General features: G+C 32.9%; 1 protein-coding gene across 1 annotated transcript in view; it reads right to left on the reverse strand.

The window, feature by feature from the left end:
• LOC127739371 (furin-like) overlaps positions 1-19,163 on the reverse strand; it is a 61,373-nt gene extending 42,210 nt beyond the window's left edge. The window contains exon 1 of the mRNA XM_052251071.1: positions 19,148-19,163. The gene's annotated coding sequence lies outside the window, so the exon portion shown is untranslated. The remainder of the gene's footprint in view (positions 1-19,147) is intronic.
• Between the last annotated feature and the right edge of the window lie 1,309 nt (positions 19,164-20,472).

Genomic DNA, 20,472 nt, shown 5'->3' on the forward strand with positions numbered 1-20,472 from the left:
TGCTATGCAGTGGTTGCCTTTGGATGATGTTTGCTTTATTAGTATTTGTTCTATGTTGCAGTATACATCAGGCCATGGTTTTTTTTTTTAATGTTCATATTTTTTGTCATACCGAGGCCGTTAATAGCTTATTAAACGGTACTCATTGTAATCATTGTTGAAGGCTGGTGATCTTATAATTGTTTCAGTCTTTGTGTGAATAATCTTTAAGGATAACAGTCTTATTGGCGCATCTCCTAATTTGTTATCACATTATAATGTTTACTATAAAATGCACTTCTTTGTTATCCGTTTTACTGCTTATAATATATGTAATAATATGTAATAATATGTAATAATATATTGCAACCTTAAATTTATTTTCTACATTTAGTGATGACATCGCATGCACGTTTAAATTGTATAGTTAGATAATTAAATTCATGGTTACTTCTTTATGCTCTTTAATAATGCATATGTAGCAAACACTGCTCCAACGAGTGCAAGCATTGCAATGAAGGCTCCAACAATACCGGCAATCATCGGGACATTTGTATTGTAAGCTTGAATAAATAATTGTTGAAATAAATAATGCCCCATTTGCTGATTGGAAAATAATCATTAGTTCTGACTTGAACAAATATATCTAAAAATACAAAACTATCAAACTAAAACTACATGAAAACCTAAAATCACCTCTATAAATACGACATGTAACAGAACACATTCTACATCTACAGGTATTTCACTAAAAATTTTACATGATTTATTTCAGACGCTCATTCTATAAAGTGAAAACTATTTTGTCAGGACTTTAGTTTCGCTTATTTCGCGAAAATATTTTAGCCCAAAAGGTAAATAGGGAACCAAATTATAAATGACGTAACAGTGCATCATTGATATAGTAATCATCATTCTTACTACAAGTCTAATTAGCCACAAGAGAAATTTGAAAAACAATGTTTTGCACTATGCATACTATTTATGTACCGGGTTAAGCACCAGTTATCCTCAATGCTCTTCAACTTCGTACTGTATTTGACATTTTAACTGTTTCTATTCGTTCGTCACTGATGCGTCTTTTGAAGACGAAACACGCGTCTTGCGTATAAAATTATGAAACTGGGGTTGTCGTTTAAGGAACTGAAGGTGTCATTTATCGTTCAATGGCATAAAGCGGAAATGTTATCACAAGCTGCCACTAAATGAAATTTTTATTTGCCCTATGCATACTATTAATATAGTGGTTTAGAACCAGTTATCCTCAATGCTCTTCAACTTCGTGCTGTATTTGGCATTTTAACTATTCTAGCTTCACTGATGGGTTTTTTTTGGAAGACGAAACATCTGTCTGGCGTATAAAATTATAGGTCTGGGATGTCTTTTAAACAACTGAAGGTGTTAATCATTCAGCGTCTTAAAGCGGACATGTAATCACAAGCTGCCACAAGGTATATTTGTTTTAAATCTTGAACATTCATTTCAAAATGCTTGTTCCTTTTGGTCAATCTGTTTCAATACCCATTGTTATCTTAATCTCCTTCATCCAAGATAGCGTTTTGACGTTAAGAGCTTTCAAATGAAAGTATCGATATACTTACTATGAGCTATTGAACCAGTGGCATCCTTTGTTGTAAGCACAAACGTTGTACTTTTTGGTGTAGGTTTAGTTGTTTTACCTACTGTTGTGCTTTGTGTTTTAGGTTCTGTTGTTATTTTGGCAGATGCTGAACTTGTTTGTCCAACGCCTACAAAACATTTCACTTTGTCTAAAAATCATTTGATGACAATTATATCAAATCATTAAGAAATAGTGTAGCGTTAGATATGGTTCAACAGTTTTAACAATAAAAAACAATTATTTTGCTTTAAAATATCTGCCATCTTGAATTTAATGTACTCGTTATTGATTATATAACAAATTGTTACAGTTGACTATAATCTATGCACTATATTTTTAATTCGTAATTTGTTTCTCTTCGAGATTTACTTAAATCAAAATGTCTTTGGACTTTTACAAATGTCCTTATTTCTAGGTAGCAGTTTTAATTTGTATTCTGTATCAAATTACATATTGCTTTATTATCTTGCTCAAGAATATAAAAATGTACGTCTTAATAGTCCAATATATTTAGATGACTATGAATTTCCTTTCAGTTTGGAATCAATTATTTATTGAAGTTCATTTACATTGACTTTTTAAACTTTTATTTGAATAAAAAGTATTAATGATGTAATGTTAAAAAAAAACACAGAACGTTGTTCATGTAAACAACCTAATGATTGGATATGACAGGAGCCTACATTCGGCCTATTAAACCGACACATAGCAAAATTATTCAATCTATAGGATGGTCTTAACTAAGATATTAAAAAGAATTTAGTGTTGTCACTTGATTGGTTTTGAACGTTGACGTCATGAACATGTCAAAATCGACACATTTGAACTCAAATGCAGTTTATATTACTCTTTATTTTAGGAAGCATACACATCAATGGAGTTCTTCAAAAGGACCCACACCAATATATTTTTATTTTTGTAAAATTGGGCTAATGCTATTGCTTATGTCAGAATTATTCGAAAATGAAAACAAAAATGTTTGTGCTTTTTCTTTTTATTTGTAAAGTAAGATAAGATAACAAACTGTTTTAAGCATGCATCAACGATATATCTGAAGGTCTACTGAAAAAATGGAAAGACCTTTTGCTAGAAATATTTCCAAGCATTATGTTATTATAAAAAAAACCCATGCAACCACGCATCCCGTATTGCATGATAGGACCCGACACTATTTTAGTGTTTCGGCAGTTAAAGCTTGGGATGGTCATCGTATTAGATTATATTAAAAAAAATGCATCTTAAGATGACCATCCCAAGCTTTAACTGCCGAAACACTGAAGTGGTTTCGGGTCCTATCAGGCAATATGGGATGCGTGGTTGCATGGGTGTTTTATAATAACAAAAATTCACCGTCTTGAAACGGAGACGTCCAAACAAATACAACATGATGGATTAAATGAATTAAATGTAATTCCACCTGGCAGACCAATTATATCACAGTGTGGTTCCGTAACTGAATTTATCGGTCATTATGTAGATTATTTTCTTATACCTATAGTTCAAAATCAGTCTACATATTTAAAAGATACTACATCTTTCATTAATATCATTGAGAAATTAAAACCTATGGCTATTAGCCTTTCGGTTTCGTATGATATAACACAGATGTTTACTGTTTCCATTTTGCTGATATTTAGCAAATAAAATATGTTTAAACAGATGTTTATTAATCTTCCTTAAGATGCTTTATTAAGTGCTGTTGAACGAGCCTATAACAATTTTGACATATCAAACTTCAAAGTCAAAGCTCCGCCGGTCAATGTATTAATACATCTGTTGAGAGTCATATTAGAAAACAATTTATTTAAATTTGATGGGAAAATTTATAAACAAATAAAAGGTACGGCAATTGGTGCATTACCTTCACCGGAAACCTGTGACATACTTATGTTTGAAATAATGAATCAAATAACTTCAGCATTTCAACACAAAGACAAAATATTCTATCATGGCAGATATAGTGACGATAGATTCATAATATATGATGGAACATCAGATGAAATTATAGATTTTTTTCGTCTAGCAAATAATTATAACCCCTTATTGAAGTTCACCTATGAAATCTCAAACGACAAAATATCGTTCTAAGATGTTGTGTAATTAAAGGTCAAAGATTTACAACACATGGCATTCTTGACCTTGAAATACATTTTAAAGAAACGAATTCTTATCTCTTCTACACAGATTAGCTGTCACTCACAGCATGTATTCCGAGGATTTATTAAAAATGAAGCAATACGGCAGATAAGAAACACAAGTGACCATAACATATTAATAAACAATCTAACTAATTTCAAAGTGAAATTGTTAGATAGGGGTTATGATAACGTCGAAATAGATGATGATATTACTGATGCTTTGTCAATTGACCGTACTGAATTATTATAACAAAACAAATCGAAGAAAAAAGAAAATATTTCGTTAGTTTTAGTAACTTATGTAACCCATATATACACATATATCATGAAACACTGGCATTTATTGCAGTTTGACGAAGAATGTGTACAAGTATTCAATGTTGCACCAATAGTTGCATATAGCAGACATAAAAGTATAGGAGACATGCTTACTAGATCAAAGTTAAAGACTTTAACATATAATTGACAGTTTTATCCCTGATCATGGCAGATCTGTCATAGTATCTAGATCTATTGATGAAGAATTAAAATATAAATATATCAATATATCAATATAAACAAGTCTAAATTGAAAACAACGTTCAAACCTATGATTTATACATGAATGATTTTCATATTTAATTACATTAAAGTAATGCATCTTACGATGACCATCCCCAGCTTTAACTGCCGAAACAGGTCCTATCATGCAATAGGGTTGCGTGGTTGCATGGGTGTTTTATAATAACAAAATCATGCTAAAAATCCTTTACGAATCACTACGGAAATGGAAACTTTAAATTTCTATTTATCATTTGCTTTTGTAATGCTTAAGATCACTTACTTGGCCACGGATCTGTTGATGTTCCGTAGAATTTAAGTGACCAGCTGTTTAGTGTGACTAAAATATTACAGACAAACAGAATTAATGAGATGCTTGGTACAAAATACTGTGCACAATATACTAACATTTCAAACAACAGTGTTATCAATCAATGTTTTTATTGAAATTCAAATTGGCAAATCATAGTTTTCTGAGTAACCGTGCACAATATGATTTGGGCATTTGATTGTATCATTTTCGGTGGCTTTATCAATTGTTTTCCATGACTTGATTTGTCGGTTTAATATTTTTTCAATTTGCATTTTCTATTTCTGAACAAAAAAAAGTGTTTGAATTCGACTATAAAAGATCTTCCAGCACTGACACGGACATAATGATGGGTTACACTAGTCTCTAACGAACGAAACCCTGAAACCAATAAGATAACTCTTTTGTCACTATGTTGTGGAACGAGAATGTTTATTCCATTCAGATATTAACAAGATAATTTATATGTTAATATAAGAAGATGTGGTATGAGTGCCAATGAGACAACTCTCCATCCAAGTCACAGCCTGTAAAAGTAAACCATTATAGGTCAAAGTACGGCCTTTAACATGTTTTGATAATGACAATTGAAATTGTAGACTACACGAGACCGCTAATAGGTTACGTCAAAGTTAATAATTTGCCACCATTTACACCCACTTAAAATTTTTAAATCAATAAAAATACCAACAGGGACAAAACGTTTTGTTACAATATGACAATGAAATTACAAAAGTTGGACAATCATATTGCTTTACCGGTTACAGTATTCAGATACGAAGTGATTTCCAGATACCAAGTTCCAGTTGGATTTTCCTTCCAAAAATGTACTGACATAAAAGCCCATGTTTGATTCCCGGCTGCTGTGTTATCTTCTTCGTCCTGATATCTGTAGTGTAACAAATGACTTATGGTACCAGATGGAGATATCAAATACAACTGCGTTGAACCTCTTAAGCTTGAGTAGGAGAATGAAATGTCAGCTACCACGTGTTCTAGATAGTTTATGGACGAGCAATCACGAGAAGTAACAGTAATGGAATCATATACCGCTGTAGTGGTGTTCCTGTAAGATAATTTCTTTTAAAAGTTTAAATCGAATATCATTATAGTATATATCGAGTGATCTAAGTAGTGCATGCACTATTCCACTAGCCTCTCAAAACTGAGGTTGTGAGTTCAAACCTTCTATGTGGAACGTGCGTTTGACTCTAATCCTAATTGCCTAGGATCGCCAGTTGTCCTCTCTAAAATCGGCGTTTCTCTCGGTGAACTCGGGATTCCTGTGCCAATTTAAACAGGCCGGCACGATATAGCCATTAGTGCTGAAAAGGCGGTAAACGTATAAAGTCAATCAATCAATCTATCGTGTTAGCTTGTATCTCAGGGTCAACAAACTTTCTTAATCGCTTATTACTAGTCAATAAGTGTATATGTCTTTTTTATCTTATATATTGTTACCCTATCGAGTGCAAATTGAGATTTTCCTGGTCTTTTTTGTTTTACAATCCTTGAAGCTGTAAATTTTTAACTCATATCATACACCATTACCCAATGCCACACGCACTGTACACATTTACACGATTTTTCAAAAACCATACATGACACACTGTTCCCCTGTCCACTCTTTTATGAAACGAGCTGATGCTTAAACAACACGCAAAATTTCCCTGCACCATATCTTTTACACAATAAACCATTACACCATACACCATTCACTAAACTACTTTCACCAATACAACATACCGGTTTCATTAGGAATCTTATATCTTTCAAGTATGCAGCTTGGAATGCTAGTCATTAAAAGAAGGACACATAACCAGTTACAATAAACTCTAGCATTGTAAGACATATACTTACAGAGATGGAGACCTTTTGGATAAAGTACAAGTTTGTTGTATTGGAACTGGTACCCAGTTTTTCCCATAGCTTATCATACCTTCGGCGTCCATCAAACCAAAACCTAATACCTGGCTGACTGGAAATAAACAAAACTTTATGTAAGACATGTGAAGTTGAAAAAATATATCTTCCAGTCTTAAGCTGTGTATGTCACATCATGATATTTATTTCTCCGGTTTTATATTTTCTCAATATCTCGTTATTTTTGTAAATATATACAGTAACTGTTGATACCTTGAAGTTTCATTTCTTGTTATATAATATTGATGCAAAGTCCTATACTGTTTTCATTCAGTTGAACATTAAAATATGTTAAACAAATGAAGCGCATTCCATATGTAATGAAATACATGAGGGCATAAGGTTGTATTTACCTCATGCAGTTTTGACCTGAGATGAATTTGGCTTTTCGTTTTAGGTCCCTTATGGTCATATAGATCCTAACGTTGCAGCGTTTTTTTCGCATCCCTGGCATTCAAATGTTTAGATTATAACGTTCCTGATCCCTGCAAACCCTGAAAATCGGTTCGGTCGTACGAAACGTATCAATTTTTTTTTCATTTATTAGCACTAGGTCGATACCGCTCCTTGTTGACTGGTAGTCACAGATGGCATCACTAGCTTAGAAGTCAGTGCTTTGATACTGACATGATTTATAACAAACACCTATTTTAAATTCACTAATCATAACTTAAGAAATCATGAAAAAAAACTTGGGTTCTTCCTCAGGCACAGTTAACCTTAGATGAATATTGTATTTAGGTCCTTTTGGGTAATATAGCTCCTACCGTTGCAGCGTATTTATGCATCCCTGGCTTTCAAAAAAATCTTGAAAAGCGGTTCGGGATGTCAGGATTGCCCAAAGAAATACATTCCTACGGTCGGGGTTTCATTTGACCAATTTTGTCACCCCTCGGTGTGCTATATGACAAAGAAAACCTTAAAATATGCATTATCTATAACATAAATTAAGAAATTATTTCAGAACTCCATCAGTCAGAGTTGACCTTGGAATGTATTTGGCTATCTTATCAATGTTCTTATTGTTTTTTTATATCTCCTACCGTTACAGCGTACTTAATCATACCTGGCCTTCAAATGTTAACGTTTGAGCAGTCCTGATGAAAATTTATCTAGAAAAACACCTAGGACGCACGAAAAGTGTTATTTCATTTATACTTCATAATTAATTGGAATCCTCACTACCATCAATTACTTCAATAACGTAGTACATATATCTGTAAGGTTCATCAACAGGTATGGAGTCAGGTTATAATAGTCTGAAAGTCATAATGAATTTACGCGTACAAAAATATTGTTTTGTAAAACAGTATTTATTCTTCATTAAAAACAAATCTTTAGTTATGGTCAGATGAAATAAAATACATTTTAAAATAATTGATTTGTAAACTCTTTCTATTGATAATGACCGTTGTTAATGGGTGTGTTGAATTATGTTTGATGTTGTAAACTTGTCAAAGATACCAGTAAACCCCCTCCCTTTTTTATACTCTACTTATTTTCCATTAACTCAATCTATAATATTTCCCGAAACTCACATTCTTTTTTTGCTCCGTTAATTGACCAGTTATCGTAGGTATCATTAAAACCATTCCTGTTTGATGTGAGAACAATGAGATGTTGGATGTCTCTCCAGGTCAGATTTGGACTGTTGATGAAGAACAAAACGAAATGATCAACAATTCACATGCAACAAAGATATATTGTTCAAAGTTAAGTCTAAGTACAGTGTTGTAATTTTATGTTAAATAGGTTGAATAATACATGTCAAAATTGGCAAAGAATGTACTTCATAGGTTATTGCATATACATAAACCATAGCAAAAAGAGAACTGACGGTAGTAGTTCCTCAATAATTATACTGATAAAAAGAATAGTTGAAGATGTTTATCTAGTACGTAATATGAACGTAAACTCTTGTTACCTTGTGTAAAACAAATATTGGTAAACTATGATAATACTTTGCTTCGAGTGCTACAATGCTAACACTAATCAATAAAACTGTTGATCTTTCGAATATAAAAGAGCAATACCTGTCAATTCAAATACACTCGTCTCGAGTGTTAGAGTGAACACTGGCAGCTTTTAATCATAGTAGCTGAAGATGAATAAAATAACTTGGTGCTTCAACACAGATATCTTAAAGTCTATGTGATGATACAATTCTACTTCGAGTAATAGAGCAATAATTCAAGCACAAAATGCTTACTTAGCCTCAAGTGTTAGAGCAACAATACCGGAAGCAATAGGTGCTGCATACGATGTCCCCTCCACGCCTTCGTTTTTACATCCTGATGGTGTAGTAGTTGTTGTCTGAAATAGAAGAATAAATCTTTTTTTGGACGTATGACCCAATCTCATTTCTTCCAAAGTACTGGCAAGTTCGAATTTACGACGCAACAATAACTTGCATTCGTATAAAAATTATGTCTTTATAGAATTAAGGAGGTGTGGTATGATTGCCAATGAGACAACTATCAACCAAAGTTAAAATGAAGTGGATGTAAGCAATTATAGGTAACCGTACGGTCTTCAACAATGAGAAAAACCCATACCGTATAAACGGCTATAAAAGCCCCGACATGAGAAATATGAAACAATTCTATTGAGAAAACTACGGCCTAATTTATAACAAAATAATTTACGAAAAACAAATATGACAGACATGAACCAACGACAACGACAGGCACATAAAGAATGTGGCGGGGTTAAACATGTTTGTGTGCGCCAAACCCTCCCCTAACCTGGGACAGTGGTGTAACGGCACAACATAAGAACAAACTATAAAAATCAGTTGAAAAAGGCTTAACTCATCAGATCGATACAAAGAAAAACATCAAACAAAAACACGGACAGGACGTGGCAGGATATATATATATCCCTCATCTCTAACAACAAAAAAGACACTAGATACAGTTCTCAGAGTACTCGCAGTTACTGACAGCTTGTTCAAAGCCACTAACAACTTCTAAAAAAAATCATGTATCTAAGACTAAAATATCATTAACAGTCAGAGAAAAACACGACTTTGTGCAATGCAAAAATAATGGTATCGATAGATTGTAGTACCGTTACATTTATTTATCATTTGTCCTCAGTAATAAAAAGGTAAAAGATAAAAGGCGGTCGATACCAATTAGTCATTCAACTTATTCTTCGAAAACGAACTAACCATGCTATGACAAAACAAAAAGAAAGATGACCAAGAGAAATACAACAGTTTACAAAACACAACATAGAAAGCAAAAGACTTACTGCGCAACAAGAAACCCACAAAAAACTTTGGCTAGTTGCTACTTTGTACAACGTGACTACGTATTTTGACCTTTTTGTACCAGTATGAGTTCAAACAAAGAAATTGAATTTTGAAAATCTTAAAAAAAATTTGAAATTAAAGGCAAAAGCTATATTGTTAGCATTAAATATATAATATAAATGAAAGAAAAACACCCCACTGATGTAATTAGCCTTTTAGAATGTAAAAGTCTACGGTTTATATAGTTCTGTGAACACCAACATAAAAACACCTAGAGCCAATTGTTGAAGTGTCCATGTTAAGAATTTTATAAACTGATAACAAAGATTTAGCTTAAGTTTTCGAAAAAATAATATTACACGAATGATTGTATAGTATGAATATTAAATCATCATCAATAGTTATATCCTTTAGAATATTGATCCTTCTAGATATCACTAATCATACGTTTTTCTATATTGCAACAGTAGAATTACCAGGAACTTATCCGAATTGCTGCCACCATACGCTGCAGCTAAAACAGGAGCACATACTTCAGCGTACCATGCATTTTGACCAATTTGTACACTAGTGATGGCTACAGTATAAATACTATTGACATATCCATCAGCATTACAGTTGTCTGTTGTACCTCCATTACCTGCAGCCCATATATAAATAACTCCTTTACCATTCCTGCCCTTGAATATGTTAAAAGGTTGGTTTAAGATTTATTTCAAATAATTACATTGTAATTTGTATGATGATCTCTTTTCTTCGTATTTTCTTAGTCAATATTATTACTTTACATACATTCCTTTTCATAATGGTAGTTTCATGATGTTGCTTGTAAAACTGATGAGCTTGTGTTTGTTCATTTGTATCGTAATAACATTTTCATTCGATTTTGTTTGAATATTTTCCGATAAACATACAACACCTAATCAAAAATTAAAAACGTCGAAATGATAACAACAATTACAAAAAACTAAAGATTGAGCATCAGGAATCTCGTTGTTTAAAATCAGTTGAACCGACAGGGTTAGCCTTTCCTGCTCCACAAATAGTACCCGTCGTGTTGTTCATGCAAAGTAAAAGCAGGTGATAAGTCGTATTCGGTTATGTCACAATCGAGTTCATCTTCAAGACATGTACTGTGGGTACATTTATTTCCGTCATTACCAATTTCGTGGATTGAGGAAAAATTGTATTTTCGTGGATAGCTCAGTTTACTTACAAGCCTTTATAAATTGTTAATTCATTGAACACTTATATTCGTGTTTCATCTATAACCACGAAAATTGGTACACCACATTTCATAATAAATCAACTATCCCAAAACGGTCACTCAAATTGTGATGTCGTCTGTAAAACTTTCGAAGGGATGACTTAAACATTTTTAATCTAACCATTTATGCAAAAGCTTCCATGAAGGTAGCAACTATCTATTAGGGAAATTGTGATAGGAAACGCAAGCCTTGGAAACCATATCAAGTGAGACATATATACTCCAGAAATGTAAAATTCACAATTGGAAAATTGAAATCCTCCCTTTTGTCGGAGAGATTAGTTCTCATCCAAGTCTAATTATTCCTATCCCTAGGTAAACATCTCTTAGCTGTATTTGACTGATTTGTTCGGAATACTTTGTTATCAATGTCCTTTACCTTCGTCATAAGTATTGGCTTTGCAACAATATTAATTCAAGTACCACTTATGAGTCAAATGTAAGTGAAACGCGCGTCTAGCATACCAAATTATTAGCCCTGTATCTCTCATGAGTTACACGATGCCAAGACGGAAATAGTTCAGAATGCGATATTTATATTCAAATTATGTGTCATGTCGTCACTGCTTAAAAATAAAAATATATTTTCTTTTCATGTTTTATTTGACAGGTTATTTAACTTCTCTTGTTCGATCTACACATGAAATCTCATGGAATTCGTGTTCAAAATATCAGGTATCCACTTATTTTCTTTGCACGATCTATGTTTTCGTATGAATATAAAAATAAGAAGATGTGGTATGATTGCCAATGAGACAACTCTCCACAAGAGACCAAATGACACATAAATTAACAATTATAATTCACCGTACGGACGTCAACAATGAGTAAAACCCATACCGCAAAGTCAGCTATAAAAGGCCCCGAAATGACAAACGTAAAACAATTCAAACGAGAAAACTAACGGCCTGATTTATGTACATAATAATAAACGAAAAACAGATATGATATATTGTAACAAACGTCGACCACTAAATTACAGGCTCCTGACTTGGGACAGGCTTAATTTCAACGAAAATGAAGCAGACTTATTGTTCCCATAAACACGGTTCAGTTAAGAGAGACTTCCTCTTTTTCGGCGTGTTCTTGTAGTATGTATTCCCCAAAAAGGTTGAACATGAATCTTAAATTTCTGACTAATGACGACTCCGATTTATGTTTGGCGTCAAAGAAAAATATATCTTCTAAACACTTGGTTCGATGCCTAATTTCATGACTTCCATAAATATTAATTTGACAGATACTATCAATTCAATTTTGAAACTAGTACTGAAAGCAATACCTGTTCTTACGTTAAATTTCGTTAGTCTGTTCTCTTCCGCGCTAAAGTAAATGTGAGATCAAGACCGCTTTGTTTCGATTGATGAATTATTTTAAAAAATCTTTCATCGGTATTACCACACTGCAAATTAATTTTTTTGGAAATATTTTAAAAAAAGGAAAGAAATTTAGTGATAACACTATTGTTCAGGACCGGTCAAAGGAACCTGTCTGTCCACAGGTATGAGCTGGATCAGATCTGTCCTCAGAATCGGTCAAATGCAGACACGTCTTGTATGGAGCAGATATATCAACAAAATCAGAATAGTCCTACAGAGAAGGCCTAGGTCTGGTTTGCTACCAAAAAAAAATTAACTTGCTTGTCTGCTCAATGTACATTAAGTTAAAAGTATGACCGCACCCATTTTTATGTACATAATTTACCCAAAGATCATATTTTATAGTATACTACGAACAAAGAGAAAAGAGATAGAAAGTTTGGATAATTTCGCTTTTCCTCTAGTTTCAAAAACTGGTACACATAAATTTTATAGTATTTCGACGAATATTTAGAACGTATATAAATAAAGGCAACAGTAGTATACAGCTGTTCGAAAGTCATAAATCGATTGAAACAAAAACAAATCCGGGTTACAAACTAAAACCGAGAAAAACACATCAATATTTACATGTAATATTTACATTAGTAACTCCATTCTGCAGTGCTACTTTCGTGATTGATTTAGGACCATTAAAACCAATACCATCATCAGGTCCCCAGCTATTGCTGTATATATCAACCTTTGAAATATAGTGAGTTAGAGCCTGAGCTTCATCTGAATCTGATATACCAAAAGCTCCCAAAATTCGAATTCCTGTAAAGCAAATGAAGTAATAATATAGCATAATTAGATTATTCAGGATTAAACGTGTTTCGGTTTTTTTAATTTGCAAATGTAGTAACACCTCATGCATTAAAGAACTTTAGAAAAAGTTAAAAAGACGAACCCGAAATAATTGTTTGCTTATATCAATTCCCTGCAGTGCTCTGTTAGGGCTTTGATATTCCCATACCGATATAATATTATAAAACCCCTTTCCGGTCGCTGTTAATAGGCAAATAGTTCCTCAAAGGAAATTTCTAGTTTTTTAACATATGGTTCAAATGGTTACTTGGACAAATCCTCTATTCAAAATAGTTTAACTTATCAGGATGTCGGGAGGTTGTAAAACGTCATCAAAGATATCAGGCCTATAAGATGTCCTCACTGTAATGAACGAACATAGCACCCCCTCTAAACCAAAACAAAAAAATCCAAAAACAATTTTGAAAATTATGCTGGGGTTATCTTATTTTTAGTAATGTATTTGGTCTTTGCCTTTTTTTATTCGACGGCACTCGTGAGTCATTTGGAAATGAAAAGCGTGTCTGGCGTACTAAATTATTAGCCTGGTACCTTTTCCGATGTATTTTATAGCTACATTGCTATTCTTATTTATCATGTTTATTTTGCTCTTCTATACATTAACTCAATTCAGTTCATTCCGGTCTTAGATAAGTTTCGTGTTGGTCAATGAAAGTGTTTGACAAGTGTTGTGTTTTATTGAATGGCGTTTTGTGTTATTGTCTGTTGACAGTGCTGTTGTATTGCTTTCTTATAATTTGACTTAGGTTTTTTATTAACCATTGATATCTCCTTGGCACATTATTTTTTTTGTATGGTTCTGTTTGCCAAACTTTTAACCTATATAATTTTAAAATGTACTTTATTCAACATTTCTTTTTATCTTGCATCGTATTCATGAATGAGAAGTGGCAGATGCCATTTTTGCACAACAAGCTTGTGTACTAGTTTTGTGCAATGTTATGCCATTCATTTCAACACTTAACTCACGTGTTAGGCAGAGTGAGATTTAACAAAAAATGATTAACTCACCAATAAGGGTGCTTTTAAATGCCACACCAACTACACATATGTTGTTGTCCTTTACCGCACCTATCAGTCCACTAACTTCTGTTCCGTGACTGAAATATTACTTACGATATATATTTGAAGTGCCATGATTGTAGCGTTAGATAGTAGCTTGATATATATTTCAAAACGTTGATATTAAGATTTTATCGGTAAATGATGTATAATGTCAAATATAAATTGGTTGTAATATGTTTGGCTCACAAATTAAGTTGATGTTATTAAATTTTTTAACTTTTGCATGGTCAACTTTAAAAACGGTTTATCATGTCTTTACAAATTTAAGTTATTTTCAAGATATTGACACAGATAATGTTCTAGAGGTGCTGTAGTTATAATGATTGTATCACTACACTGATATAAATAATAGAGCGTGTTCAGCCTCACCAAAAATAAGAAAAAATAAAAAAAATGGGACAGGCGATAAGGGTGATAATTTTAAAGATGATTTATTGTTTCCAAATTGACACCTACTTGGAAGTCCTAGAACCTGCAATCCACAAAAAAGCAAGCCCTGTACTCCAATATTCTGCAGTAACTGGCAGTTGATTTTTTTTTTAGCTCAAGCTCTATCCTGTACCAAGTGAGGAATATGACAGTTGTTTTTCCATTGGTTTGATCTGTATGAGCTTTTGATTTTGCCATTTGATAAGGGACTTTCGGTTTTTAATTTTCCTTGGAGTTCGTTTTATTTTGTTTTTTTACTTTTTTCTTAACTTGCTTTAAGTTGCGTGACCGTTTCGTAATGATTAATGAAATCAGGATCTTGACAAGGTTAAAGTTCATCAAAGAGACGTAAAAGTGCTCGATATATTATTTAGACAAATGAATATTGTAGAAGACTCCTTGTTGCCCTCTAGTTGTGTTTTTGATCTTGTGTCATCTGGTTGGGGTCTCGTTGAGATATAAACGTATCCCCGTATATTCGCATTTTAAATATATTTACGGTTTGTATATGTCAGTGTGGTAGAGAAGTGTACATTACTATAAACGTTAACTGCCCCACTTTTACTGCACCAGTGTTCGCATTTCGTCAATTAACTCATGACTATCATTGTGGTATCTTCTGCCTCTCTTTCATGCCTATTCAGCGATGATCGAGGACAAATATTCAAAAATCCGAAACATAGTTCAACGTTACGGAGATGATAATACAAAAAAGGAAAAAGTAAAGTTAAACTAAACGTTTGAAACAAACATTGAATTGTGCTCGTTACTTAAAAAGATGGTTCTTAGCATGCCTTGGCGTAAAATAAATCTATAATCAAACTGGTTACCTGCTTCCGTTTGTAGGATTTGGATCATAATCATTGTCATAAATATCTCTGTCATTGGCAGTATCCTGTATAATATTAAAAAAAATAATAATTATTAAAATTTCGTAAAAAAGGTTTCATATTAATATAAAATGAATAAAAAGGTTAATTATATTAAACAAATAAATGGTAAATGAATATGATCCTAATTTTAAAAGTAACTCAATTTACAAACAACTAAGTTCTTGTCCATATTTTTACCATTCTCGTAATTTAAGATAGAGGAACTTCCCTTTGTCGTGATCAGCCAAATTCAACCTGGTCGTTATACTTTAGGGAACGTTGTTTTCTGCAAATGTTTTTCAATTATTTATTATTCTTATATAATTCTTCACAGTGATCTAGGAACGATCTTTTATCAAAATTGATTGTATACTGAATGTGATAAGTCAAATATAATATTATCCAATTTCCCTCCAAATAAACACCAACAAGACATTACATCAAGGGAAAAATACATATAAATTTCCCAGACCTTTGCAGCAACATACCGACTTCACCTACATAGGGGATATACATTTCCAAACTCATTTGATATTCAAGAGCTTGCAGCTGCTACTCGGACTTTATAAAACATCACCAGTGTCTGAGCAGAAAGTTGATAAACCAGGGTTATGTCAAAGAACGTCTCGTCCTTTTTCTAAAAATGTTCATCGGCATATACCAAGACCTTGTTAATAATTATTCCATATCAACTTCACAAATAACACATGATGGTCTTGAAGTATATATTCAAGGTACTGACGTTGTTTATCCTCTTAATTACGTGTTATAAGCTATTAATCCAAGAGTTCCAAGTGGTGAAGTTGAAATCATTCCTTCGCCATCACGAGTTGATTGACCGTTATGGAAAATCCGTTTCACAGATGATAGCGGATATGTTCCAAATGTCGTAACTACAATCCCGTCCCCTTTTCCCCGAATGTGACCTACCGATTAAAACTTACCCGGTTTGTACTAACATGAACAACACGACGGGTGGCACATATGGAGCAGGATCTGCTTACCCTTCCGGAGCACATGATATTACCCCCAGTTTTTGATAGGGTTCGTGTTGATGAGTCTTTAGTTTTCTATGTTGTGTTTTGTGTACTATTGATAGTCTGTTGGTCTTTTCCTTTCTTAGCCATGGCGTTGTCAGTTTATTTTCGAATTATGAGTGTGAATGTCCCTTTTGGTATCTTTCGCCTCTCTTTTATAGTGTTCTTTTTATTTGTCTTTGTATATTTTTAACCTTTACTGTTTAGTCCATTTTTGGTAATATCCTTTTGATGTGGCTCGGTATTTATACATCCCGCCATTGTGTTATTGTGCTATGGTCAAACCAGGTTTAATCCTCCATTTTCCAGATAAGGAAATGCTTGTACCAAGTCAAGACTATGACTTCAGTTTTTTTCCATTCGTTTAATGTGTTTGAGCTTTTGATATTGCTATTTGGTAAGGGACTTTAAGTTTTGAATTTTCGTAGGAGTTCGGTATTTTTGTTATTTACTTTTCAATAATTTATTGTTCAGTCTTTTAAAAGCTGCTCATATCAAAATGACCGTTTCAATTCAAAATTAACTGGTGCACATTTTGAGTAATAAATTGTTACATATGCTAAATACACTAAGATATATAATGTTAAAGGAGTGTACTTACGATATTGACAGAAAGATCAGGGTGGTCTGTCTGTAAACCATCATCCAACACTGCTATAGTAATACCCTTACCAGAGTAACCTGCCGCCCATGCTTTGTCGACTTTCATTGTCGGAGAAATATCACCATTCTAAATTTTTAGTGACATAAAATTTAGGTATGCTAATCTATTAAGGACATGATTTTTACCAAACACAACATTTTATTTTACACTTTTTAACATATTCAGAATACAAACGATCCTGGAATGATGAATTTAAATATGCTCTGATATCGTCTCTTAACGGTTGTTGTAACTACATCTAATGGACTCAGTAATACTTCTGACTACATCTCGCTCATCGCTAATTATTAATCGTCCCAAGTGTTCACATTCTTTTGATCTGATTTGTAAAGTTTTGCTACTTAACAATGAAGTTCACATAATGTTGATAATTTTAGCAGGTTGTAGATTCTGCTGTAGTTGTTAAGATAATAGACATGAACACTTAAATTAATATAAATTGAAATTAATGGTAAATAACTCTGATATGCAACCACGATTAAGGATTATAGTAATCATTATATTCGTGTACCTTGCTATAGATTTTCAAATATTTTGGCCTCGAGCATCACTGAAGAGACATGGATTGTCAAAATGCGCATCTGGTGCAGAAAAATTGGTACCGTTTATGTTATTACTACCACTGGGTCGATGCCTCTGATGGTGGACTGATAGTCCCCGAGGGTATCACCAGCCCAGTAGCCAGTACTTCGGTACTGGCATAAAAATACGGATTTTGTGTTATTAAAATTTGCTGTTACAAAATGTTGGAAATTATTTAAAATTAAGGAATGTATCTCCCTCATGCAAAGCTCTGATTCCTTGCCCAGCTTTTGCTATACTATTTGTCCTTTTTGGTTTAACGCTCTTCATCTTTTCAATAAGCTTTGGATTTTCAAATATTTTGGCCTCGAGCATCACTGAAGAGACATGGATTGTCGAAATGCGCATCTGGTGCAGAAAAATTGGTACCATTTATGTTATTGCACTTTGTAAATAAAGCTGTTTCACAAGTCACGCCTCTTTTGGGGAGATATATAATATTCATAGATATTTTGATTTGTTTACGTACTGGTTCCCAGATATGATCTCTATGTTTCATTTGATAGAGAAATAACTTGGGAATGTTACCAGTATAAAAACACATTGAAGCGGTGATAATTGAATTCTCAGAAAGACCCAGAGTGAAGGTAGGGGTAGTACAGAATTGTAGTTTCAAGTTTAAACTCTCAGAAGTTCGGTGCATATAAACGTTGAAAATATGCCGCACAGCCCTATGTTTTGACCTTGGAATAAAAAAGTAGTGCATATCAACTTCCCATTCTAGGATATATTTTTTTACGAAACTTCATAGTAAAAGTGGTACAGTTTTAGCCGTTAAGGGAGTTCCTACGGAAAATTGCTTTGTCTAAATTTACAGAAGTGCAACTTATATAGAAAAAAGGTAAAATAACAAAAATACCGAACTCCAAGAAAAATTCAAAACAGAAATTCCCTTATGAAAGAGAATTCAAACAAGCACCCTATAAGTATTGCCACAGCGCTAGCGATATATTGTACCATACAAGTTGCAGTAATATATCGAGTGTTTATTCATTATAAGACTTGTACATTCCTTGCTTTTAAATGATTTTGTTTGAAAGCTCATGAAGTTATTTGTCCTTTGTTTTTCATCTGTTAGGCCATGACCTTTTCTGTTTTTCTTTGGTTCATGATTTTTGAAAATCTCGTCTCCCTCATTTTGATAATCAAAGAAAACTATTGATGTAGGCAAACTATAGACTTAAAAGCTAGCTTAGGAAGTTATTTCCCATGGGGTTGGTTAACTTAAAAACATTAAATTTTGATAACAAATTATAGATTGTCTTAATGATGCCATACCAAATACCAAAGATTCGGCCATTCTGTATCCATAGTTCTTGCCTTTCTGACATATGCCTTTTCTTGTTCAACCCAGGAAATCTGCAATAAAACTTATTTATGAAAAAACAATGCATCGAAGCTTATTTATGTCATTTCTTCTACTCATGTACCAGAATTTTATGTAATTACAATACAACGTGATATTAACAGTTTTCTATGGAATGGTGGTACTCCGAAAGTTAAATCGGTAGTTATTCAAAAGTCTCCTAGCGAGGGGGGACTGAAAACCCCAAATTTTCAATTACAGCTGTTATCTTTTCGTATTATGTGGGTAAAAGATTTCTATCGGAACATGACTCCAAATGGAAACATGTTTCCAAAGCATAACGGATGATATTCAGATGCCTGATAATTTAAAGACAGACGTATTATGGTATATTTGTATTTCTCTAACCAATTAATTGTGAACTTAGATTTATTAATGCATCGTTGAACATGATAACATGGTTATTTAAACTCACTTAGTCTTACAATACCTTCTAATTAAGAAAAGGCTTTAAGTATAAGTAAGAAAATGATAATCCCTTTCTTCATGATTAAGTACGAGCGTCAGCGAGTACTTATCACGAAGAAAGGGATAATCATTCTCTTACAAACTTAGACTATTGTAAAGTGCTCAAGCCTGAAATGATCTCTAAGACTTGATTGGTTTTATTAAAGATTGTGTTATATTGTCAGTGACATGTTTATAATAAATGGATGACTCCCTTGTAGGTATTTCATTTATATATTAGTCTTAGTGATGTGGGGACTTACTTTTAGTTTGGGAAATTCAAATAAATTGTGTTTTAGACATTAGTTGACACAACGGTACAATGAAATGGTAGAATTTGTATAAGTTTCGTCATTTTGAGTATGAGTGTAAATATTTAAAAAAAAAGCCATCCCAAAAGACTGGCTTCAGATGTTAAAGTCTGAAAATTCTATTAAAAGTATTGTAAATATTCCTAGACAGAAACTGATCTGGAAAGGAAATTACATTGAGGCTTCAAGCTTTTCAACAAATATATTATATAAGTCAATTTGTAAAGATAAAATTGAACCATCAATTGGTGTTAGCAAATGGATGCGTATTTTACAAATTAATGAGAACCTTAGTATTAACCAGCTATATGTTTTCATGTTTCATTATTTAGAAGAGAATAAGTTAAAAATATATAGATGGAAACTTTTACAATTCATATTACCAACAAAACACTTATTGTTTAAATGGAAACAGAAGAATGACGGTCTATGTAATGTATGTAACGAAGAAGAAGATTATAACCACTTTTTTATTTCTT

Source organism: Mytilus californianus, unplaced genomic scaffold (genome assembly GCF_021869535.1).
Source record: "Mytilus californianus isolate M0D057914Y unplaced genomic scaffold, xbMytCali1.0.p SCAF_4, whole genome shotgun sequence".
Classification (NCBI taxonomy): domain Eukaryota; kingdom Metazoa; phylum Mollusca; class Bivalvia; order Mytilida; family Mytilidae; genus Mytilus; species Mytilus californianus.